At 40.5% G+C, this 6681-nt stretch overlaps 1 pseudogene; it reads right to left on the reverse strand.

Annotated features, from left to right (window-relative positions):
- Positions 1–4870: 4870 nt before the first annotated feature.
- LOC103253569 lies at positions 4871–6094 on the reverse strand (annotated as a pseudogene).
- Between the last annotated feature and the right edge of the window lie 587 nt (positions 6095–6681).

Here is a 6681-nt window from a genome sequence, read left to right on the forward strand (position 1 = left end):
TGGGCTCCAGCGATCCTTCCACCTCAGCCTTCCAAGTAGCTGGAACTATAGGCACGCGCTACCACGCCGGCTAATTTTTGATTTATTGTAGAGATGAGGTCTCGCCAAGTTACCCAGGCGGGTCTCAGCCAATTCACTCACCTCGGCCTCCCAAAGCACGGGATTACAGGCTGAGTCACTGAGCCCGGCCAGTATCACATTTTTTTTTACCCAGTCCACTTTCATGGGTTTCATGTTTTTGTTATTGTGACTAGTATATCAATAAATATGCTTGTGCATGTGTCTTTTTGGTAGGATAATTTTTTTTCCCCTCTGGGTATGTTCTCAGAAGTGGGATTGCTGGATCATATGGTAGCTCAAGTTTTAGTTCTTTGAGAAAATGCCACATTGCTTCCCACAAAGATTGAACTAGATTACATTCCCTCCAATAGTGTAAAAGCATTTCCTTTTCTTGGCAACCTCGTGATGCCTACTGTTCTTTGACTTTTCAATGACAGCCATTCTGATTGGTGTGAGGTGGTATCTCATTATAGTTTTGATATGCATTTCTCTGATTATTAGTGAGGATGAGCATTTTTTCGTGTTTGTTGGCTGCTTGAATGTCTTGCTTTGAGAAGCATCTCTTCATGTCTTTTGCCCACTTTTTAACGTGGCTGTTTGTTTTTTCTGTCAATTCATTTTGAGTTCCTTGTAGATCCTAGATGTTAAGACTGGACAAAAGCATGGCTTTCAAATATTTCTCCTCATTCTGTGGGTTGTCTCTTTATTCTCTTGATGATTTATTTTGCTTCACAAAAATGTTTTAGTTTGAAAAGGCCCCACTTGTCAATCCTAGTTTTTGCTGCATTTACTTTTGAGAACTTGACCATGAGTTCTTTGCCTATTCTGATACCCAGGAGGATGTTCCTAAGGTTTTTCTTAAGATTCTTACAGTTTGAAGTCTCATATTTAAATCCTTTGTCCATTTAGTTAATTTTTGTATATGGTGGGGGTCCGATTTCTTTCTTCTGCATGTGGTTAGCCAGTTTTCCCAGCACCATTTGTTAAATATGGTTTCTTTTCACCAATATTTGTTTTAGTTGGTTTCATTGAAGATGGGTTGGTTGAAGGTTCATGGTTTCACATCTTGATTCTCTGTCCTGTACCATAGGTCTATGTGTCTATTTCTTTGCCAGTACCATGCTGCCTTGGTTACTGTAGTCTTGTAGTAAAGTTTAAAGCCTGAAAGTGTGATGTCTCCAGTGTAAAACTGCTTTAGAAAGCAGTTTGGAGTTCCTCAAAAAGGTTTAACAAAGAGTTACTATGTGACTTCACAATTCCACTCCCAGGTGTATACTCAGAGAAGTGGAAACATGTCTTCTTCTGTGGTGCTGGAAAAAGTATTCAGGAGCTGTAATAGCTGTTACTCATGTAGGGAGCCAATGTGCATTCATTCATTCAATCCATCTATTCAAAAAAGATTGAGTATCTGCCATGTGTCAGGCACTGGGAAATGCTAGAGAACAGAATAGATAAAAAAAATCCTGCCCTCATTTACCTCACAGTACGGTGGGGAGGAGGAACAGACAAACAGTTACATAAGTAGACTATGGAATAATTTAGATAGAGGTGCTGGGGTTAGGGGAGACACTGCACTCTTAAATATGATGATCAGGAAAAACCTCTCTGGAAAAAGTATAGTTTGAATGAAGTGCGGTAGAGAGTCAGGCAGACAAATGGGAGAAGAATGTTCTGGACAGAGGGCCATCAAGTGCAGTCTCTCCAAAATGAGAATGTATGTGCCTGGCATGCTCCCGGGATAACAGAACCAGAAGGGCTAGAAAAAGTGGGTGGGAAGATGGATGGGTCAAGCTGCTGTAAGGGCTGTGACTTTCTCTGAATCGAATGGGGAGCTTAGAGAGTTTGGTGCAGAAGATTGACGTGATATGACTGAGGCTTTAACAGGATCACTCTGACTACTTCGTGGAGAATAGAGCTTACTGGGATTCACAGCATAGGGGGAAGCAAGGAGACTAATTAGGCAGCTCTGAAAGAATCTAGCATGAAATGATGACGTCTGGACCCTGTGATAGCAGTGGAGGTGATGACTTTGACTTGAAAGATGGTTTCCCGATGCTCTTGGAAGAGAAAAGGTGAGTGAAGTGATGTGATGTTTTGCTGTAGTTTTGTTGTAAAGAATCTGGGTAAATATAATAAAGATAGATCAAAGAATGGTGAGAAGAGAGATGAGCTTACAGGCAGCAGAGGGAAATAGCTGGTTTCCTAGTCAAAGGATTACAGCTGTCAATCTACCTTAAAATTATGGAATTAAACCAGTTGTTGAGTTCATTATACATAATGGCAGGAGGCAATGTAAGTAAATTGAGAGGATAAAATTGCTTTATTGGCTTAGCTTCCAAATTGTGGGAAGTGAAACAACACATCAATTCAGTAAGCAAACACACAAAGGTGCTTCTGAACCCTGAGGCAGAAAACCATTTTTTGTTTAGTTTTGTACTTGGTTTTCTGGATTGGCCAAGAACATAGCACCATCCTTTCCTTCTAGAGCATGAGGACAAGCCAAGACTCCTTTCTCTTTCTTTCTCTCTCTCTCTCTTTTGCAAAACAATCGGAAAACATTTATTATACTGAAATGGGTACATCCTACTATTAAAAAAACAAAGTAACAGATTTGCTGGTGCCATAATTTATTTTACCTGTTTCACTGGGACAGACACATATTAATGCCACTCAGTGTAATTTCAAGTTTGATGAACTCCTAAGTATTTTTACTCCACTTCTAAAACCTGAGGAGGAATTCAAGATAGCACACAGCATTAAATGACATGTATTGTTCCATAAATCTTGAGACCCCAAAAGGAATGTTAAGTAGACAAGCAAAACTCTAAAACAAGAGATAAGCTCACTTCTTTCCCAAATGACTGGCATAGAAAACATGTGGTCACACAAAAGCAAAGCGAAAGGGATAGAAAGGAAAGCTCTCTTCCCAGAGGGTCTATAGTAGTTACAGATATTTTCATACCGAAGATGAAAATATTAAGACTGTGCCTCTTTGTAGCAAATAATTAACCCCTTTATGCATAAAATATAAAATGTCAAAGCTTTTACCCACTGAAATAGTTTGCCTTTTAGGAGAGATATCCAACTCAAAATTACTCATTCCTTCCTCTTTTTCCCTTAACAAAGATGAGGACCAAACAGTACACTCAAAGCCAAAGACACCTGAATAAATGGAGATATGATATTTAATTAACCGGAGAAGATGTTTTTTAAAAAATCAGTCTGCTACACCACAGGCCTCAAAAATTCTTGCTGTTGGATTTGGGGAAGGTTCTGGGTGAAGGGAGGAGATATAATAAGAGACAAATGAGAAAACAGTCGATTCCCTTTGAAAAGTATGCCAGCAGACAAGCATTTGGTTTTATGAAAGAGGCACTCTTTTTATGTGGTGTATAAAAAGCTCCTAAATAATCATCAGAATGCTTATCCATGATTGTACTAAAGCTCAGTGTTTGAGGAAAGGCTTAACGGATTTGTATGGAACATTTTAGTGTTTGATTTATGACATACAGTGTTTCCATGAAAAATTTCATCTTGTTCATAAGGAAGATCCCTTAACACCAAATCAGAAGCTATCAACAATAATGCCTTTATCCCCTACTTAGATCACCTATTTACAATATCTGGGGTAGGGCTTTAAAAATGTTTAAGAACAGGAAGGCTTAGGGGGTGGTCAGAGATGGAGACAGTGAGGAAAATCACAAGAGTTTAAAAGGCAAAGAGGCTTCAAAAATGAAAACCAGAAACTAAAATGCTAAAAACGGAAGTGGAAGCAAAAAAGTTTTTCAATATATCTGTGACAAAGCAAACACACAAAAGTCTTTGTACCTATTAGGGTTTACATGGATCCTCTCACCAAGGTACTCCTGACAATGCAGTTTGCTTCAAGCACATCTTCCTGGCTTGTATCTTCTCCAGTCTGGCATGATCACATCAGATGCACACCCTTAGACATGATTTCTCCGAGAAGGTGCCAAGCCTCTGACCTGACCACCAGCAGCCGCATCAGCACAGCACACCTTTCCTCAGACTCTATGCTGGCTCCACAGCAGTGCTGATCCCCTACTCCTCCACAGGTCAGCATGAGGTTTAGGCAATAAAAGCCAACTGGCACAGAAAGGTAAATGCCCACAGTAAGTGTTTATATTCATTTCCAAACCGCATACAGTATAAAGACAGTGAAGGCTACTTCTGGGAACTGTGTCTACTGACTGGCCTCTGCCAGAGAAGCAGGCGGCTCTGCCTTCACCGTGGCCTCCATGGCTAAGATTCATGCTGTCCTGACATGCTCACTCTCACAGGATGCTTGCCTATGGCAGTGACAGTGAGCAGATTCACCTCTCATATAGCTCATGAGAAAGGTCATCTTGTGTTTGCAAGATGAAACATTTCTTACGGTAAAATCGAATCCCAAGACTTCTTGGATGCAGTCTTCACACACTTTTAAGTGTGACTTTATTTGTTGGTACTGAATACAGTTCAGTCTACATAAGATAGCACTTCAAAATTATGTGGATACCATCACTATTTTCAGCTTTTACTGTAGAGAATAAAAAACAACTCTCATCTTGAAAGTTTTCAACCATCTGATCATTAAAGAGAATGTGAATACCAGTGGGACTCTGTTAATTTGGTGGAGAGGAATATTAAACACCAGTGCAAGTTTTCGAGCAACTTCTGAAGCAATAATTTCTTCCAAGTAGATTGCATGATAAAGGTAGGGTGTCCCACTGCCATTCTCACCAGCACTGCCTGCAGCCTGCTGCTGCCCTGACAGTGATGTGCTGCTTGACTACTCCTAGCAGACACAGATGGTTTAACAGGGACTAACCAACCTTGACTTCAGTGAATTATAGACCTGAATTCCATCTGCCGCAAGACAGATTTGAACTCAATCCTTCTTTGTCAGTTTTAGTAAGTTGGCACCTGAAAAATTAGAAAACAGTCTTGTGTAGGAAGAAAATCTGTTTTGAGCAGCCATTGCTGTGTTTCCTGGATTGTAGCAGAAGGCTGAACTTTTTCAGCAGAGGCCTGTGAAACTCCATCTCCCTGATGATTTTGGGAAGAAGAATTACTGTCGGGGACACTGCTTTGCTGTGGGGAGGTGATAGTGAGTGCGGGAAAAGGGCTGTTGTTCACGTAGGCTGTGGGGGCATCAGGCCACAGAGAACAACTGCCTCGCTTTGCCGGAGAATCACCATAGTCTGCTGGCAAAGTCCGCTTGCTGGACTTTTTCTGCTCATGTTCAACTGCATCTTCAACTTTAGGCTCAAGCCTCATGTCTGTGAGGATTGTGGTATCATAGGATGGCTGATACTTTTCTTTTTCATGAACTCTTCTCTTCTCCATCTTCTCACTGTCAGTTTTTTGTTTTCTGTCCACACCTATAGGCTGAAAAACTTTGATTTGGCAGCTAGCTGAGTGTAGATGATGTGTATATTCCCCATTTTCATTCTGCTTAAAGGTGTCAACCTGGATCCTTAAAGGCACTCCCCTTTCTCCTCCATGCTTCCATGGAAGCTTCCGTGGAATTCTGTGCTAATGCAGTGGACTTGAATGAAAGCAGATGTGTGTTTTGCAGCATCCCACAGATATTCAACCACATTTAACGGGCTTGGATTTGTCCTTGTGTCAATTATTCCCACAGACATTGGAATATCTCAATCAAGAAGTCTGTCTCCTAGACGATTCCACTTCCAACCTTCAAGTTGCTGATGCTCTGTATGCGTCTGTCATGGAATACAACCCTTATGATGTTCTTTACCAATTTTCCACTCATCTCAGGCATATCTCCTATTTTTTGATTATCCAGCACCTGAATTTCATAAGACTGACCTTGGTTCAAGTAAGTGAGTGTTTGATCATGCAGTTTTACTGCTGGCAAGGTTGCAGCACACATCACATACTGAAAAGGTGGGTTTTAGTTTTACCATCCAATGGAAGGCTGGAATATTCCTGCTTGAAAATGGGTAATGCCTCATGCCGTAGGCGCTGGTGCCCAGCTCCTGCCCAGTATGGCCCAGTAATTCCAATCCTAGGTATATGACCAATATAAATAAAAACAAGTCCACACAGAAACTTGTACACAAAGGCTCACAGCAGTATTTTCATAATAGACAAAAAATAAAAACAACCCAAAATTCCATTAGTTGATGAACAGGCACATGAAATACAATATATCCACACAATAGACTATTAATTGGCAATAGAAAAGAAATGAAGAACAGGTAAATACTATGACATGAACAAATCTTGAGGACGTTATGCTATGTGAACAAAACCAGACACAACAGGTCAAGAAATATGTGATTATGTGTATATAAAATGTCCAGAACAGGCAAATCCATAGGGACATACAACAGATTCATGGATGCCAGGGCCTTGAGGAAGTAGGAGAATGAAAGGGTGATGACTAAGGAATGTGGGGTTCCTTTGAGTATTAATGAAGATATTCTAATACTGATTGTGGTGGTTGCATAACTCTGTGACTTTACTAAAACGTGGGTGAGTTAAGTGGTATATGATTTAATTATATTTCCATAAAAGTGTTAAACCCCAAAGAGGACCACTCTGACTACCCTATAATCTTCTACAGGGCTACAAGCAGGGGAGCAAGCAACC

This window comes from Carlito syrichta, unplaced genomic scaffold (assembly GCF_000164805.1).
Source record: "Carlito syrichta isolate Samal-C Ts95f unplaced genomic scaffold, Tarsius_syrichta-2.0.1 Scaffold238535, whole genome shotgun sequence".
Classification (NCBI taxonomy): Eukaryota; Metazoa; Chordata; class Mammalia; order Primates; family Tarsiidae; genus Carlito; species Carlito syrichta.